General features: G+C 27.2%; 1 protein-coding gene across 7 annotated transcripts in view; it reads left to right on the forward strand.

Annotated features, from left to right (window-relative positions):
• Positions 1–20,394, forward strand: part of LOC111630785 — a 137,917-nt gene that overhangs the window by 41,830 nt on the left and 75,693 nt on the right. The window contains exon 2 of one of the 7 annotated variants that reach the window (XM_023374934.1): positions 8,357–8,410. The exons of 5 other annotated variants lie outside the window; for them this stretch is intronic. The gene's annotated coding sequence lies outside the window, so the exon portion shown is untranslated. Of the gene's footprint in view, positions 1–8,356; positions 8,411–9,274; positions 9,637–20,394 lie in introns of those variants that run through there. One more of the 7 variants, XM_023374936.1, reaches the window with a different exon arrangement.

Raw genomic sequence — 20,394 nt, forward strand, 5'->3', positions numbered from 1 at the left:
TTGGGCTAACCCATCTATCTCACATGATATGTGATATTGTAATCCTACGAATTTATAAATATTTTAATCCTATTGGTAATAGTCATTCTCTGTAACTTGTTATTCATTTACATATTTATTAATTAATTGTGTTTTAATAATTTTGTAAAAACATTGACGTCATAGGAACGAAAATAAATTAATGTATAACTGATTTGTTATCCATTTAAATTTATTAATTAATTGTGTTTAAATTTTTTTTACTTCTATGTATATTTAATGATTGTAATTTAAAAGAAAAGAAATAATTTATTTGTAAAAACCATGATGTCATTAGAACGACAACAAATTTTCGAATATCTGATGTTCCAAATATTCTCAAACCTGAGGAAGGCCATTAAATATAGCTGAAAACATTAGTTCGATTAAAGAAAATTGCTAGAAAAAGTGTTGAAGATTTTATATTACTTATTTACAGAAGTTCTAGCTTTCCATGCATAGAATTGTTGGATATCTTCATTTCATATATATAGATGATATTGCTGCAGTAGTTTCATAACAATGAATAGTTAAATGATATCAAACAAGAAATTGAACAAATTGTTGATGTGAAAAATCCTAGGTATTATCTGGCCAACTTAGCTGAAATCTTTAATTTGATTAAACAGGTGCAAACTAAATGAGTCTATTTGTAAAATAGGGATGACACTTTTATTGATATATAAAGAAATATTTGTGTAGAAAGACTGTTTTGGAAGAAGAAAAGTGCTTTTAATCTAAGAAAAATTGATTTTTTTTTTTAAAGACAGGCAGTAATTTAAGAAATGATGGGATTTTCTTTCCTTTGGTGTAAAAATGGTCATATACTCTAATCACATCCTAATAAAGGCTATCTAATGCTACTGTTTCTGGCATGTCCTCCTTTGAACATGTTTATCAATAAAGTAAAATTTGGCTCATCTTCACTGTCTGCTTTCTGTAAAAAATTTTTTTTTATTGTTGACAGTGATATTTCAGCAATCTTACTTGCGCATTTTGTAGAATGAGCAAAAGGAATGATAAAATCACCATTTTTGGCTTCCTTTTTGCAAAATTGAATGAAGTGTAAAATTTCTTTGTTTTGCTGCAAAAGGGTTTATGTGATGTACAGTACCCTCCATTGTAAAACAAGTTTGCATGCAAAAGAATAAGAAAAGACAAATTAAATCTTGCACCAAATTCACTACTAATAAATGTATCAGCACAGCTTCCTTTCTACTTTCTGTCCTTCCAAGATGAGTCCAAGAGAGTTGGCAAAATGCAAGTGATAGGTGCAGCTAAGCTGTCTGAACTATAAATTATTCAAGTTATATATAATATACCTAATACTTAATAAAATGTGTCAAATATCAGATAAAATATTTATACAAAACCACTACAATAATATTTATAACTTGAACTTTATTTTAAAGTATCATTTAAATTAAGTTGTTATTCTTAAAATATGTTTATTTTTAATTTTATTGAAAATTTATAAATTGCAAGCAAGTTGTATATCTGAAATCAGTTTTAATTTTTATTTCGTCAGTTAATTTTTCTTAAAAATTGGTTATGTTCATTTGTTTCTTTAAAAATAAAAACTCATTTGTAGAGTTTTTCAATAAAGAGTAATTTATCTAATTTACCATTAGAACTTTCCAATATAATATTGAGTAACATACCAAAATTGAACAAAAACAAATTCAGTTCCTTTATTAGAGTTTGAAAATACAGTATTAAAATGTATTCATTTTGTTTTTAATTTTATAACAAAAATGTCCATCCTCAGAACAGGGTTCATAACAATAATGGAAAATCTGGAAAACATGGAATTTTCCTGGACATTATCATCCTATGTTAATATTACATGTTTTTATCCAAAATAATTGATTAATTGGTACAGTGGATGTGCATAATTTTTTGAGGCATTAAATTTCATTGAATCAAATGGTGTATTTGGAGACATGTTTTATCAGAAACTGAGTTCTTGTTTTCTAGAAAGCCCTTGTTCAGAATTCAGTGTTTATTGTGTGCTCAGTGAGCATTCATTAAAAAATAATTTTTGGCTTATGGGGTTACAGATATATTTTTGATAACATGTTGTTGTAGATGAGCACAGGTATTATTGCAAATTTAATTAAGATTAAATAGAAATTAATGTTGTAAACTTCTGTCAGTTTGTACATTTTTGGTTAGACTCAGGTATTTGTGTTTTCTGTTGATGTCTACATTGTTGCATTATGTTATCATTTATCTTGCAGGTGGTCATCTATCTTGCTATTGATTCTTGCCATTAAATTAAGGCCCAGTTCACACTATAAAGCCATTTACAGTCCTGCCAATATTTTTCAATTGTGTCCAAAGCACCAGGCCAAGACTTGAGTGTTATATGTTTACTCATAGATGCATTATGAGTAAATATATAAATATGCGTAGGTACAATATACTTACATTTGACAATAAATATTTAACCAGGTTGTGAGCAAAACATGATCAGACTGTGATCAGCTTGTTAGTATGGATTGGACCTAAAATTACTTGAAGCATATTTCTAAGTTAATGTTGATATTTGAATAATCTGGTAATAAAGCTGAATAATTTGATATAATCTGGTAATAAATCTGAATAATTTGATATAATCTATATGATCTTAGGTTATGCATTACATCAAATTTGAGTCCATATCATCATCATTACATGAGTTGGAGAGGTGGTGATTTACTTTTGTCATCAAATGTATGAGGAATTTTGTATTATTGCTATGTTAAGAACTTCATAATTTTGCTGTAAGTTCAAAACAGGCTTTACATTTAACAATATTAGGGTACTGGAAACTTTTCAGAACATGGAAAATTCATGGAAATTTACAATTACAAACTACTATGAATGCTACAGAAGTTAAGAAACAAAACAATTATGCTTAAAATCTTTTCCAAGTGCCTTTGAAAAGTTTTATATAAATACAGATACAGTAGTAGTACATTATTCCAGCACCTATGGGACCATGTCATTCCAGATTATCAAAAATGTCAGATTACTAGACATTTTTGATATTTTGATTTTTGTATTTTTGCAAAATATACAAGCTAAATATTGTAGATATTGCTGTACAGTACGTGTTATGCCGGTACACACTGTTCTGATTCATTTATGTACACACAGAAATTAATCTGAAGATCACGTAGTACACGACTATACTGTGTTAACATTGGATTGAAAAACTTGTACAAATGTTAATGAACATATTATTGCACAAAATCAACAATCACATTGACTTATGTCAGTGGCGTACCGTAGTGGGGGCGGCCCGCCCCGGGCGGCACTTTTTAGGGGGCGGCAAAATTTCACAATACTGTAAATAATAATAATATTTTGTAAAAATTTGAAACATCCTAATCTATACTTGCATCGCGCCTACGATAGTGCTATCGTCTGGACAGTCCGAGAATCGGCTCGCCGGGTGAACTAGTAGCTGTTTCATCCGAGGAATTCCTGCGAAACCTGGTGATCTTTTTTTTTGTACGATTTATTCGCATTCATATACACCACTAATATCCAATAGAACTATTTTAAACAGGTCACTGCACTATCACTGAACTTTTCATTGCTTGTTTTGTGACAAAACTGAATTTTGGTCTTTTAAATTGAAATACCTAAATAAGGGGGCCGAAATTTTCCTCCACCCCGGGCGGCTGACACCCACGGTACACCACTGACTTATGTGCATATACTGTAATATTTATTTTCCAGACATGTACTTTATAGATATGATTTGCAAAAGCTGTGTATGTTCAAAGTATGATTAACCTGTTTTTAGATTGATGTCCTTGCATTGGCCCATTGGAAAGAAAATACATAAGTTATGCAAATTACTGAAAGCAGAGTAAGACTTTTTTGCCTAGTATGGTCTTTGGGTGAAACTGACCAAAACTGGTCACAACACTGACTAAAAAGCAAACATGATTCTTGCCATTTAGCAAGAATCATGTTTGCTTTTTAGTCAGTGTTGTGATCAGTTTTGGTCAGTTTTGTAAACATCTTGTGCTGTCTGAAACTTTCTCCTCAGCTCTTTTCCTGTTTTTATCGATTTGTTGAGGAGACTTCACTGAGTATGAAGCTTTGTCTGCAATCTTTGACATCTCTCAACTTTTCTTTAGAGATCTGCTGTCTATTTTAAAGTGATTAGACTTCTGATGTAATTTGTTTGAGGGATTCAAAATGGACTTTTTAGATCAAGGTGCATTTGGCTTGCTGGCCCTCATTTGTAAATAACAAATAACACAAAACATATTTAGGTCTAAGAAAGCAATGCTTTGTTAGATCTAAATATTTTATACGAACAAAATTTATTTGAAAGAATCAAATCCATATCACATAATTATGGTATAACCTTAGCATCAGAAAAGTTTCCTTGTTTAAATTACAAGTTGAACCCACATAGTACTAATAACAATAATATTAATATATGGGATCAAAAAAACATAATTTACAAACTCAGTTGCAACTGCACCAACCCCAAGTCTTATATAGGTGAAACTGGTAGAAATTGAAGACTCAGTTTAAAGAACACCTAGCTACTATTAAATATAATAATTGTAACTCAGCTGTTGCTGTTCATTGTAACAACAAAGGTTGCCAAATCTTAAAAGAAACTGTAAAAATTGTCAAAAAAGAATTACATACACAAAAACCGGAGGTGGTATGAACATCTTGAGATCCTTAAAAACAAAGACAGTGTAATGAATAATAATATTGGTCAAAAGCTACATGAAACTTGGTATCCATACTTGACCGAGAGAAGCCCAGAAAGGGGTGGCTGTAGTACTTAATTTATGTGTTAAAATACGGCACCCAGCAGGGTACTCATATATCTCACTTCCCCTCCTCCTTCACTCTTCTACAATTCCCTAACCCCCAAAACACCCGTTTTTTTGGTTCCTCCCTCCCTTATGTCCACCCCACCCCCCACTACCTCTCTCCCCTTCTCAAGTTGATGCCATCCTAACGCATCCTCTCCCACTTACAATTTGTGGACCATCCCACCCTGTGAAACTCTACTGTAAACTAACACAATCTCTTGCTGTTCCCTTTATTTTAATGGTGCACTAACCTCACTTCATCATACTGGTTGTTCCAAAAAGTTTCTATTAACCTTACTATAACCAAGATCAAGGTTCCCAATTTTCTTAATATTAACTCAACATTGTGTTGTGTATACTGGGATGTTTTTTCCAACACTATGTACCAGGTCGTCATGTTCACTGTAAGTTCAAAAAATTTTTACATTTATGTTAAACTTTCCCTTTTGTAAATCATTTTAAATTTAATCATTATAGTAGCTTATACCTGTTAATCAATGAAAATATAGTTCACTTCACGCCAGCATTTAGAAATTAAAAATATGACACTTCTGTGTTGCAGCGTTATTGACAGCGATTTGTTAAATTTCAGACGTGCTCGCTAGTACTTTCAACAGTTTACAACCATCGTCTTCAGGCGAAATCGAATACCTTTGTTTTCGAATTGACAGCTTTTAATGGACTTTTCAAATTACATAATGCACATGGTTGGAATATAGAACAAATTAATAAAATTGAATAAATAAATATTTTTAAAGAAACCTGCTGTAATAACTTGAACCCCTCAAAACATATAAATATTGATTGATGGTGCCGTGCATGGTAGTGGAATAAAATCAGAACACAAAATTATAACTTGGATTGTTTAAATAAAGTTATCCATAGCTGTGATATTTCCTATGTCGGCTCATTACACGGCAAAGCAGCGGATATGTAAAGGTTTTCCCATATGAATATTTTGCCTACAATCATTGCAATGCTTAAGTAATTTAACATGGTTCCAAAAGCTGTCAATTCGAAAACAAAGGTATTCGATTTCGCCTGAAGACAACGGTTGTAAACTGTTGGAAGTACTAGCGAGCACGTCTGAAATTTAACAAATCACTGTCAATAATGCCGCAACACGGAAGTGTCATAGTTTTTAACCTGTTAATCGATAATCACCATCCGTATTTTATCTAATGTCACGACTCTTGCATTTCTCACAATCCATGTAAGTTTCCTAATGTTCTTTTACAATTTTGTAACTTTATAGAAAAAATTTGCTAACTTGTATACATTATGCTGATTTTCCCTGTATAGTTGTAACGAAAGAGTTGAAAAGGGATATAATTATCCGAAATGCATACTCAAATAAATAAAAAGTCTTTCTAAAGTTTGTCCTCCGTTTCATTGATGGTGTAATAAGTCTAGCGGAAAAGAAAAACCATCTTAGCACTTGTATATTTGAGTATAAGACTAGACAAGAAGCATATCACATAAAGTAATGCTTGTTCAGCACAATACTGTATAGATTATAACCACTTTATTATTATGATAAAAAAAAGTTGGACAGTTACCAATATTTCATCATTAATGGGATACCTTTAAAGACAGAAAAACAGTTTGTCTTTTTTGGAAAATTTAATTTTTAAAACAGTTTCTTGCTTCTGTAAATTTGCAAATTTGCAGGTATGAGTATTATTTCTTAACCAAATACAGGTGACCTTGCTATAAGATCATAGATATGTTCCATTCTTTAGGAATCCGATTTCTTACCGAGTCCTTCCAATCACAGCCCGACATGTGTCAAGTTTATGGACTACGGCTGATTGAAAGGTTTTCTTCCATAAAATTAATCGATTCTAGACTAATCCGACTCAACATTTCCAAAATACGTATATTTTTTTTGGAAATAATCCGTATAAACTACGCTATAAACAAAAAATTGTAGGATTACTTACCGAGTGTGCACCATCCGAATNAGAAAGAATTCAAAATATTTTACGAATTTCGTAAAGGAAAATAGCCACAAAATTGCAATGATCAAATATAAATTTTAAATTCTTTAATTCATTTTGATTTTTTAGAACTAGAAAAATTAAAATGATTTCAGATATAAAGACACCCAAAATTTTGTCTGTAAATATAAAATACTTGTCACAAATTCGTTCTAACATAAAATTTCAACAATATAAACAAACCATTTTCGTTAGTTTAGATTAAGAATAAAATGCATTTGTTAATTAATGTCAAATAAGATCTTTTCATTCGGATTTTAACAAACGAAACATGAAAATTTAAAGAAAAGGAAATTGTACTTATTATAATTATTTTTCTTACTTTTGAATATTTATTTGCATGTGTTTTTAGTTAATTAAAATTTTATCTTAATTTTAATTTTTAATTAGTCTTTTCTTATTTCTTATTATTGGATTATTCCGTTTTTATTTGTTTTATTTTTCACTGTAAATAATCAAAGAAAATAATGCCTACTTTATGCATGTCTTATTAGTAATAAATATAGTGCAAATTTTGTCTCTTGCGAATAGATTCTCGTAAAATAATTATTTTTATGGACATGTGCTTCTGGTTTAACAAAATGTAAGTTTATCCTCCTTATCAATTTTTATAGATATGATGTTGAAGAAATTATACAAGTAGTCAGTAATCAGAATAATTTACATTTTTATCCAAAAGTTTTATGAAAATACGTGTACGTTTTTAATACTTCAAAGCATTTGAGAAGAAACTATTTGAACATGATGGTGATAAAAGAAACTATGAATAATTCAGTATGATCGTATAGATCTAAGACTTTAATTTTCAATAACAGAAAATATTAACATTTCATTTTAATGCTTGACAACTTAAACAATTAAAATCTATTTTAAAATAATTAAGTCCTTAGTTATTAAGGCTGTATAATAGTAAGTTTCACTATTAATTATTTGTCAGTAGCCTATGGTATTATATAAAGATAGGTGAATAACATTTTTATCGAATATTTAGTAAAATTATTACATTCAACAATTTATCTAGTTAATAATTTCATTTAATAATTATTATTTAACTTATTTTATTTTTTCAACACATTAAATAAAATACAATGAAAAGTAGAAAGAAAAAAAACAATTTACTAAATTCTAAGAAATTAAACTTCAAACTTTTAATTTTGACTTTGTGTTTAAATTAGCTTTTTTTAAGTACTCTTATCTCAACTACAATAGATTAACAAATAATTTTTCTCATTTTCTCACTTACTGTGTATTTTTTTTTAAGAAAACAAGAATTTTAAAACATTCCAGTATCTAATCTGCTTTTCTTGTCACAAATTCAGTCTGAGGTTCTGAAAGACACTGTGTGGATAAATTAAAATTTATTTTTTTGAACTTTTAAAATGTTTTAAAACCATTTATGATGGCAAATACAATTTATTTGATATATATCTGCAATATAATTGTTGTGCATGTTCATTCATATATTAATTATTCAAATATTTCTAATTTTTGATTTTTTAGTCCCCCTTTGGATACTTTTGGATCTATCACTGTGACATGTGGTGTGATATTAGAGTAAGTTATTCATAGTATTCAAATTTATTTTTATCAACTTAATATTCAACTATTCATGGATAATATTTGCCCATCTCTATTAATGATAATTATATTGACTATTGTTTTCTTTAGAAAACATTTCATTTTTTAAAATCAAATTAAAATAAAGTGATTTTTTTAAAATGTTTCAAGATTATATAACATTACTTTATTATTTTATTCTTACTATGAGTCATAAAAATGAATACAATATAATTTATAAATAAATACAAACNAGTATCTCATTATTAACCCCTCTGTTGGCATAGGCAAGCCGTTATGATGATATAATGGGTGTCCCATTTTTCACCTCCCAGTGTCTCATATTTTAGCTTTTGAAGGTAAAATATGAGACAGGAAAAAAATTTTTGCTCAACATTTCTCATACATACAGAAAAAATGAATACTCCATTAGATTTTAACACCATCTGTAGACTTTGTCATGTATTTCTCTTTGTAAAATACTGATCCAAACAAATACTGTTACAAAAGTTTTGAAGTGTCTCATATTTACCTACATTGACCCTAGCTACATTGACCAGTGCTTAATAATGGCAGTAATAATTAGAGATGGGCAAATATCATTTTCTCAAATTTTAATATTGAAATTAACTAGATCTCAAATACTTGAATATCCCAAATACATAGTGAACTTAATTACCTTATATAACTTATTTAGTTAATAATTTATTTAATATTTATTATTTAACTTGTTTTATTTATTTCAATATATTAATAAAATAAAATAAGAAGTATAAAAAACAATTTACTAAATTCTAAGAAATTAAACTTCAAACTTTTAATTTTGACTTTGTGTTTAAATTAGCTTTTTTTAAGTACTCTTATCTCAACTACAATAGATTAACAAATAATTTTTCTCATTTTCTCACTTACTGTGTATTTTTTTTTAAGAAAACAAGAATTTTAAAACATTCCAGTATCTAATCTGCTTTTCTTGTCACAAATTCAGTCTGAGGTTCTGAAAGACACTGTGTGGATAAATTAAAATTTATTTTTTTGAACTTTTAAAATGTTTTAAAACCATTTATGATGGCAAATACAATTTATTTGATATATATCTGCAATATAATTGTTGTGCATGTTCATTCATATATTAATTATTCAAATATTTCTAATTTTTGATTTTTTAGTCCCCCTTTGGATACTTTTGGATCTATCACTGTGACATGTGGTGTGATATTAGAGTAAGTTATTCATAGTATTCAAATTTATTTTTATCAACTTAATATTCAACTATTCATGGATAATATTTGCCCATCTCTATTAATGATAATTATATTGACTATTGTTTTCTTTAGAAAACATTTCATTTTTTAAAATCAAATTAAAATAAAGTGATTTTTTTAAAATGTTTCAAGATTATATAACATTACTTTATTATTTTATTCTTACTATGAGTCATAAAAATGAATACAATATAATTTATAAATAAATACAAACATTTGAAAAAATAATAACTTTGATTTGTAAATATTTATTAATTCCTTTGAGCATCAGATTTGATATTTAAATCAGAATTATAAAAGCAGAAATACAAATAACTCTTTTAAATGGTTGGGTGTCTTTATTTAAATTAAATAAAGAAAATACAAAATACATTTATAATATATTCATTGTGATAAAAAATCAATCAAATCAAAGTATAAAAAGGCAATTTTTGAGACAGCATATTGATAAAGCCACCCTATACTTTGACCTTAAAATTAGTAGACAAAACAAACATCTGCAGAGATATTACATTGTATAAAATAGGGGAGATAGTTTCCTTAGAAAATGATCAAAATAAATTATTTATTATAAAATATCTTTTTTAAAGAATATTTCATTGTGCTGACAAAACATGATAGATATTAATATGTAACAGTAATTGCAACTCACAAACAATATTTGTTTGTATACATTCTATAAAGCTGAAAGAATAATGTTAGATGAATTTTCTTTTTGATTTAATCAATATGTTGTCTTTCATAGGAATTTAATTTTAATGATGCATATTAATTCATGTTATTTATCAATCAAATAATATCCAGTCTGTTATGAATTGTTTTTATGAAAATTGTTTTGATTCAATATTTCTTACAATAATGCATATGGTATTTACTTAAATTAGAAACATACCAATATACCAAACCAGTTAAATAAACACTAAAAATATTTAATATAATGAACATTTTTACCTCTGTCAATCAGGTTTGATTCAGGACAAAAACATTTGTTATATTAAATATTTTTGGTATTTAGGTGGCTTGGTATACTGATTTGTTTTTGGATAATACATACTAGTTTACGAGGTGTTTAATATACTTAAACTAGTTTGATATAAAACTTTATAATAGGAATCTGTCTGGATAGTTTTTATTTTGTAGCTAGATTTCTGCATGATTTCTGTAATTTGATATTGTCTTCAATACATGCAAAAATGGCTTAAGGCATCTTTATGCAAAAAATGTACAATTTTTATGGCTAAGACCTGTTTTAGGACTTTGCATCACAAGCAAATTTTCTTATGATTTTGTTTTTGTTACTCATTCTCTCTCTTTTAATCAGTTTTATAATGTTTTTGCATAACTGTTTAATTTTGCTCATAACAACATTAATGTAATTAGTTATAAGATCAACATAAAAAAATTAAATATAGATATCCCTCAAACAACACAGTATCACTCTAACACTGTTTGAAAATTGGGGATATCACCATACAACATAACTTCTGGTTTTGGAAATCCTCTAAAAAATTTCACAATTTTTAAGTGTAAACTTCGTTATTCGATTTTTTTTAATCATTCAAATAAGCACGTATGTTGTCTCAAATTTGCCCATGAATTTTAGAATATCGAAATTTTCAAATTATTTTGTGCTTTTTGTCAGGTTTACTTTAATGAAAACTGATAGTACAATTTTTTCCTCATCCTAACTTTCCTATGAACCAGGTGTCGTTATTTTCAGACTTTAGCCCCTAAGACTGTCACTGTGTTTTCTTTTTATAGATTAATCTTTGTATTTAGTAAAGTTTATTTAAACATCTTTAGGTAAGTGTTGTTAAGTTTTTTTTAACCTTAATACTTACTTACCTACAAATGATTACTTCATTTGTAAGAATGATGAACGAAATACAGTGCTCAAACAATTTGGCTTTCAAACACAAATTCTGAAAAAAGTCACTTGGTACTCGACTGAACAAACGCAACTCACTAGAACAAATTTTTGATTAATAACATATTTTTATTTTGTCATCTATAAAAGTTTTTTATGATAAAAATAAAAAATATGAAAATGTTGCTGTTACTTCTGATCAAGATCAACAAAAAAAGCTGAGATTCTGATAATATTTTATAAAAAGAAAATTACTTCTTTTTAACCAAAATTAATATTAATGCATAATACAGTACAGTACTTTTAATTGTGATTGTTAATTAATTATTGATTTGGAAATAAATTATCAATTGCTTTAATAAACATATTTCTTTTAGTAAAGAAAAAGAATAATATATTTTTGCTAACTTCTGGAATATAACTCTATGTTTTGCATTAGTCCTTTGTTTTATATATCATGGATTTGTATAACACGGCACTTTTTTGGAACATAACTACCATGTTATATGAGAGATACCTGTATATTGTTTACTAATTATACTATGAAATTAAGTATACTGGTAGTAAGCAACATTTTTAAATTGCTTTGTCACCCATTTACAGTTCGGGTAAGCTTACAAACACTCATTATTTTAAATATTATGTTGCCAAGTACTTTCAAACATTGCACAAAGAAGTAATTGACATTATTTTTACAGCAAAACTTTTGAATGAAATTATGATAAAGTTTTGTGGATATTTCATTATTTGGTGTAATAGTTGAACTTGGCAAAATGAAAGAAAATGGTTCATCCTATCAGTATTTCAGCTGTATGTAAATGAAAAGACTTCACCATCTTACTTCCTATGAATGCAGAAGTATTACTGTTCCTTCATTACAATATATCATTCTTGAATTATGATTATTAATAAATGATATTTACTCAAGATAATTTATTAAAGTAATATATAACAATGTTTTTAAATATCTGAGTTTTTAAATGTTGTTTTCATTTTATTTTGTGTTTTATTATTATTATTATTACTTCCTTCCTTCTCTCTCCCCAAGTAAAATCAGATTATTCAACAGAATAGTTTGACTTTGAGGAAGTATTTGGTCAGAATATCAAATACTTATTTTTGTTGTCAAATATACCTGAATACTGAATAATGCCAAATATTCTGTCCAACACAAGTAATAATCTTATCTAGTGACAAAAATAGGAACAAGGACAATTTGAATTACATAGCTGAAAACAGTGAATACATCTTATTCACTATAATTTTTTGAATAATTAGTGTTCAGATAGCCGTTAAACTGGCATTAATGATGAAACAATAATAGAGAAAATTAATAAACAAAAATGTTTTTGATCTAGGTTGTGATAGATCTTTGTTGTTCCAGGTTGGCCTTGTAAATTTCCAAAATCTATAAATGTATTAAGGCCAACCAGGAATGACAAAGATCTATCTATCTATCTAGATCAAAAACGTTTTTGTTTATTAATTTGCTGGAATTAAAAAAGTAAACTGAAATCTTTCTGATATTGTCAACCACAAGTGTCACAACTCTTATTTTGTCTTTATTGGACATTTTATTGGTTAACATTTCTGTAAATTAAAAATATGACAAATTGTTCCTTATCCTCAGTAAATTATTTTGATAGTGAATGTTGTTCCAAGACAGCTTTTCATTTAGTTGATGGCTTTTGCCATAGAGCTTATGCTGGAGTGTTTTCCTCAGGCCTTTTTTGCCAGATGATTTTTCTGGCTATCCAACTGATGAACTGTTATGATAAGTGTGTATACAAAAGGTGTGAATGTTTTTTTTTTTTTTTTGTACTTCTCAAGTGTAGTTTGATCCCAATTTTTAATGCGTTTACCAGTAAGAGTTATTTTCAACAAATCAATTAACATCTCTATGTGAATATATCTAAGATTTTTAACACGTCTCCATGAATATCTTAAATATTTCATACTTCTACTTGTACAGTAAGTAAATACATTTAAAACATTAAATATGTGGAATGCTGACATTGTAATGGATAATTTTTTGTTTGGAATGCAACTATTAAATTATTATTAATTTTTAGAACATTTTTTTCAAAGTTGTATGGATATTGTTTAACTGATGTAACTTTAAATAAAGTAGACAAAAGTGTTTTTTAACATAAAAAATTATAATGCTCAATTTATACATCAAGTTTAAAAAAACATATTGGATAGACTTGTGAAAAATTTTTAATTTTTGTCAAAAATTAATAAAATTTTGAGTAAGAGGTTATGAGTTTTTGACAATGTCATAGAGCAGTGATTCCCAAACTTTTTCGATCTACCACCCCCTTTGTTCCATAAAGTTATACCCAACACCCCCTAACTCATTTTCTGTTGTGTGAGAAAGGATTGGAAATATTCTTAGGAAAACTTTTCTATGAATCTCACACTTTGTGCCCTTGATGTTGAGAACAATGTACGGTAAGTACATTGTTCTCAACATCTGGAAACCATTAAATGCAATGTTTCCTCTTATCAGTTTAACAGAGGAAAGGGAATGGCTTTCAGTGACCCCAATTTTGCCTTTGGTCATTGTTCAATACCATGCCTCCAGCACCCCCCTAGATTTACTCATTGCCCACAAGGGGATGTTATTGCCCACTTTGAGAAACGCTGTTCTAGAGAGTGCTTAAAAGGTGCAAACCACATACAAGGTTTTGGCAATACATAGAAATTGACTTTACAATACATTAATGCAAAAATATGGTTTTGACTAATTAATGGAGATATGAGGTTTTGAATGACAATATAATATTTTTAATATTTCCAAATTATTTTATTAAAAAACTGCATGATAAAATAAAAACCAATCCTATGTGATGTTTTCATGTACTCTTCCCTCTTTTAAGTAGGGACATAATTTATGGGTGAATCTTTCTCAAAAAGAAAGCTTTGAAATTACTTAAATTGTAAAAATATAATTAGAAAGTATATTCTTTATTGTTGCTGTGTTTAAATATCCTTCTTATCTCTAGAAATTCTTGGTTCCAAATAGTAATGAATCTTTTTCCCTAGTAGAAAAGTTCAGTACATAAAATGTGATTGCAATTTACAAAATTGGCACTCTTTCCAGTAAATTTTTCTGTGTAGATGTAATTTTTATTTTTCTTTCTACTTTCTGTCAGCAATATCTTCTCTGTATGAACTAAGCTTTAAAATTAAGATATTAAATTATTTTCTGTTTACTTTTTCTTTTTGTTTATTTTGACATTTATTATTATTATTACTATTTATTATTACTATTTTGTGATAAATAAAATACAAATGAATCCATGTGTTTAAAAAAAATTCTCTCTTGACAATAAATAGTACAAAATATACTTTCTTATATGGTAGACGTTGGATTGTAATGATCAGGTCATCTAATCATTGTTTAGAAAATGCTACACAAAAATTTATTTTACTATAATTTTCTAACTCAGAAATTATTTAATAATAATTTAAATTATATGTGAGTGTAACTTTAATTAATATACACCATATGGTATATGGTGTAATATTCGTTTATATGCTGCAGTTTAAAAAATGATGCAAATAAACCAAAATTATAATGATGTAATTTTCCGTTTTTATTTTGTTAGAAAAATGGCAATAATAGTGCTGTGCTGTACAGTATATCAAATTTACATTTGATATACTGTACTGTGTTTTTATGCAGATTACATGTGAGTTGTATGTTTAAAAAGTACTTTAAAAGGGGATGTAGGTTATTCAATGAGATAGGCTATTTGCTATTTTTAAACTGTGATTACAAACTTATAGCTTTTCTTTTCTCTAAAGTTACTAAAAGTTTCTCTAGAAAACTTTTAAAACATCATACAGATGATTTTTAATGTATTTAATCTGCCATTGTAACTTTTTTCCAAACTTGGTGATTTGGAAAAAAGTCACCAAAGACGTGTATAGGCATAACATGCCCATACATATGTATTCAATTTCTGTACATTCAATTTACACCATAATGCTATAATTATGGCTATCATTATAAATATATATGAATATTTTTAGTTGTCAAAATTCACTATATAAACAATGAAAAGAACAATGAGTTTACAGATTGTTATTATGACAGTTATAGCATTAGGTATCTTAATTGTAAAAGTTCTCTGAAATGATTTTATTATATCCAGATAGAGGATAATTATTAGAAATTTATTAGCTTTAGATACAAATTCAAATAAAAGTGTGATATGATATCAGTTATGGGATACACAGGAAATGAATAGAAAAGAATCAAAATTAAACTATGTCTGTATGTTCAAGTTTTCTAAAGATACTTTTTTACCGGTAGTAACTTCAGTCAAAGGAAATCTGTTTAAGTTTTTACTTACAATTTAAAAATAGCATCCAGCTTACCTGATTGTGTGTTTTTGAAAGATGTTAATTATGCTATTTGCAGATAATCTTCACAAAAATAGGGTATATCAAAGGGCTTTGATTAACAGGCCATTGTAAATGGTCTTGATATATTATAAGAGCTGAATGGAAATGTTTCCTAGACCTGTAATTGAAAATGGCTCTTAATTTAAGTTGGATGATTCTGGTCTGAGATTTTTAATACAGTAATACCTCGACTTATGCTACCCCGACTTACGCAAACTCAGAGTTACGCGATTTTCAAATCTCGTTGATTCGTCTTTTGTTTGAGTGCCACACAACTCTTGATTACTCACTCCCCCAACACTATTGTTCAGCTTACATATTCAGACGTGCCACGCGGAATCGACACATAGCTATAATTTATTTTGAGTTATTTTTTTCTGTGTTTGTTATATCTACAGAGACTTGAGAGATAATATGTTGTGATTTCTTGTAACCGTGAACGAATCAAAAGACGAGATAAGATTAACAAGAACATTTATTAGCTTACATACATACATACATACATACATACAGTAGAGCCTTGATTATCCAATTCAATTGGGGACTGGGGTTGGTCGGATAATTGAAAAGTCAGATAACCGAAAAGTATGAAAAAATCCATTATTAGTGTAGTATATTATTATATCCCATGTAATCAGTATATTAGTATATTGCTATTAACCTACTTCGCGTTGAATTTTCATCAATGTTAAGCCTAACAAAAATTTTAAAAATTAATAATCGTTGCTATTGTATCGTTAAAAATTAGAAAATTAAGCCTCGTTTAATTACTGGCTCCCTTTCATAGTCGAATGAGTGTTGCTAGCTAAAACACGTAAAAATAATATTAAAGTAGCCAAGACAGCCAAATATTGTAGCACCACATCACTAGCGGACATTTGAAATTTGCCGACTAGGACGGTCGGTTAATTGTGGGTCGGATAATCGAGGCTCTACTGTACTTGAATTTTACACAAATTGCGAAATTATACCACGACTTACACGAATTTGACTTACGCGGTTATTGCTCGGTCCCACCTATCGCGTAAGTTTGGGGTATTACTGTACTTCAGATATCTTTAAGCTTTATTTGATTTTTCCAAATTCTTTGCTTGTACAGTACAAAACCAAATTCTAAATAAAACTTTTAATGAGCTATTTTTTAAAATCTTTAATAGCTCTTTTATCTTACATTTTAATTGCCACATTATATCTGATCTTCCATAAAAACTGTTTTTAAGAACAAAGAAATTTCATTTATTCTTAAAAGCAATGTTTATAGACCTTGTTGTTAATATAAGGAATGAAAAAACAATTTTACATTTTCTATTTGAGGTAATTAAACTTCCTAGTTACATGAAAGTATCTATTTCAGCAATTCTACTTTCAAGAACTACATTCATATATGCTTTTATTATTTCCTAAAGTAATGAATTGAAAACTATATATAAAACCAGTTATAATTAATTATTTTATTATTTGTACCTAAAATGAAATCAAAGAATTTTTGCTTTAATTTATATGTATTGATTTTACAAAATGTTACATTTACTATTAATGTTTTGTGTTCTTCAAATTTATTCTTTTTCAAAATGTTAACTGAAGAAACCTGATTATAAAAGGTGAAAACACTTGGAATTTGTTTATTTCTCTGCAGTCTATTAGATTATGTTGCAATATTATTTTTCTAATTAGGTCAAAAGCCATGTTCATGACTTAAGTCAGATCTTTCATTTGTTTTAGGTATGACATTACCTTCAACTCCTCCTGCATTTCCTTAACTAATAATAAGCAATATTTCTTCATTGTCTTTTAACTCTGGTAATTTGCTTAATTTGTGCAATAATATTTTCAAAATGAAACTGAGATGCTTTAAAAATATTAATGTGTAAATTAAATAGACTTTTACAGTTATCAAGACAATAGAGAGACATGACTAATGGAAATGGAAAATTACATTTCTGTTTCCATTCTTATTCTTTGTTGAAGTCAATATAACAAATTTTAAATAAGATATCTTATAGTATTTAAAACAACTTCTTAAGCAATGTACTTTTAATCATTAATTACTGCAACTAAAGGGTTAAATTAATTAAATTAAGAATTATTTTCAAACATGATTGTAGCAGATGTTCTGGGTATGATTTTAGACAATGTGCTGATTATTAAATAAATTCCGACACTTTTCATTAATCTGAGAGATTGTTTAAAAAATAAAAAAAATGCAAAATAAAAAGGAAAGGTTAATAACAAAAACATGACAGAACAACAAATACATACCCACAAAAATTTTTAAATACAACTTTTATTAACTTTTTAAATCTACTTTTCATTGCTTTATTTGGCATGTTTCACTGAAGAAGTACTGGTAAGAAAACTTGACCTTGAACATGTTTGGCCTTAAGCATGAGTTAAATCTAAAATTATTTAATCATGCTCTGTACTTAAAAAATATACACTTTGAAGAGTCACAAAAATATTTCATTAAACATTTTCTTTTGTAAGTATTGTCAATCTAAAATAAAGTAATAAAAGATACTGTATTTGAGTAAATAAGTAAATATCATCAAGGAAAATTTTGTTGCTAATACAATAAGATTGGTATTCTAGATTTGTAATAAAGTTGGTTTAATTAAATTTGTATATTTTTAGCTAACAAAATTAAAAGATCTATGAAGATTTCATTAATTAAAAATTAATATTTTTTAAAATAAATTTTTAATTTAAAGAGAATTTGTTAGAGAATTCATTTAAATATTTTTTATTTCAGTGATTTTATATGAACAATAAATTTATATTAGTATATCACAAATAAAATAAATTTTTAAATATTCTATTTTATTCATAAAATTTAAGTTAAAATGTAATGTAAAACTCCTTATTGTAACTTGATGCCATTAACCTTGCTTCACTGGATGAGGTACAGTGTTAATTTGCTTCTACAGATGGAACAGCTGCCTTTGTTTACTTAACTTCTAGATATTTAAAAAAGTAAAATATTACTGAATAATAAATGCATACAACTTACGTTTATAATAAACATAAATTGCATGCCTTTATTGTTCAGCAGTATTCATAATAATAATAATAAATTCAGCAGTTGAATAAATCAAAACAGAAAATTTGAAGTAAAAAATACTTAATTTATTCTTAATGAAAAACAAGAGTAATATTTGAATAATTTAATTTTTATATAAATTTTATTTATATATTATCTGTAAGTTATTAAATAGTAATGTTAACATTTTCTCGACAGACATATTTTAAGTGAAATTTACACTAAATTCTAAATATATTTATTTAAGATATATTAATTGCCTTAACAGTTTTAATAATGACATATTTTATGTTAATATTGCATTAAAGTTAAAATATCTTAATTAATTCCAATAAGTCCTTATTTATAAAATTTAAAGTTTGGTTTATATATGTTATAATCAATGGTGTGAAACATAAAATGACATGAATGTTTGTTCATTTATGTGAATAGCCAAAGTAACATGAAACCACGTCTTTACCAGATATCATGTTCTTTTCAGTGAGTATTGTCAACAATGACTATGCATTGACATGAATGATAGTCAGTCATTGGTTGTTATTGAATATCAATATGACAAATTGTTTTTTTTTAATTCTTTTTTTTAATATTTTTTGGGAATCTCTTTGATCCCAACATTTAAAACATAAATGTGAATGTATACTTAAATAGGGCATAAACTGTAATGTAGGTCCTACATTATTTTTCTATCTCCTGGATAAGATGGCATAGGACTACATGACAATAAAAAAATAAATATCTTTGAAATCCATAAATGGTAGTACCTTATTATAAAAGTATAACAAATAACCACAACTAAAATATGACACTAGAATAATGATCTTATTCTAGGTTTATAATAAAATTTAAAATTAAACCAACTTTATTAATGATTGTATGAATAATTTGGCATTCTAAGAATATTAATTTATTCAAAAAAGAGTTGTTCCTTAATGGATACTGATGATGGTCAAATATGGTCAAAAACAATAAAAAACAAGCAATCCCTGAATTAAGTCATTACTTGTTATAATTTTAAATAAATAAATAAAGTCTGCTTTTGCAGTATATTAATAAAATAACAAAAACTAAAATAAGGTTATAGTCCTTCCCACTTAACTTGGCAGTTGTCAAAACAGACTAAACCACTTCTCACTCAGTTGTAGGGAAACATATATGCAGAACAAAGAAATAGTACCAATAAACAGTTAATTATTTTCAGCTGTTTTGTAAAGTAGAATTAGTAGAAGCATAACAGATTCTTTTTAGAATAGATTGAAAAGCCATTTTTTAAAGTAAACTATAAAATTATCAGGAAATATTTGCATTTTATTTTTAAAAGATTTTTTAAACAATCTTTAAAGATCAAAAACATATTTTTAATTAATATTTATTTATTCTTAAATTCTAATTATAT

Source organism: Centruroides sculpturatus, unplaced genomic scaffold (assembly GCF_000671375.1).
Source record: "Centruroides sculpturatus isolate CEXI.00-Female unplaced genomic scaffold, Cexi_2.0 scaffold657, whole genome shotgun sequence".
NCBI classification, from domain to species: domain Eukaryota; kingdom Metazoa; phylum Arthropoda; class Arachnida; order Scorpiones; family Buthidae; genus Centruroides; species Centruroides sculpturatus.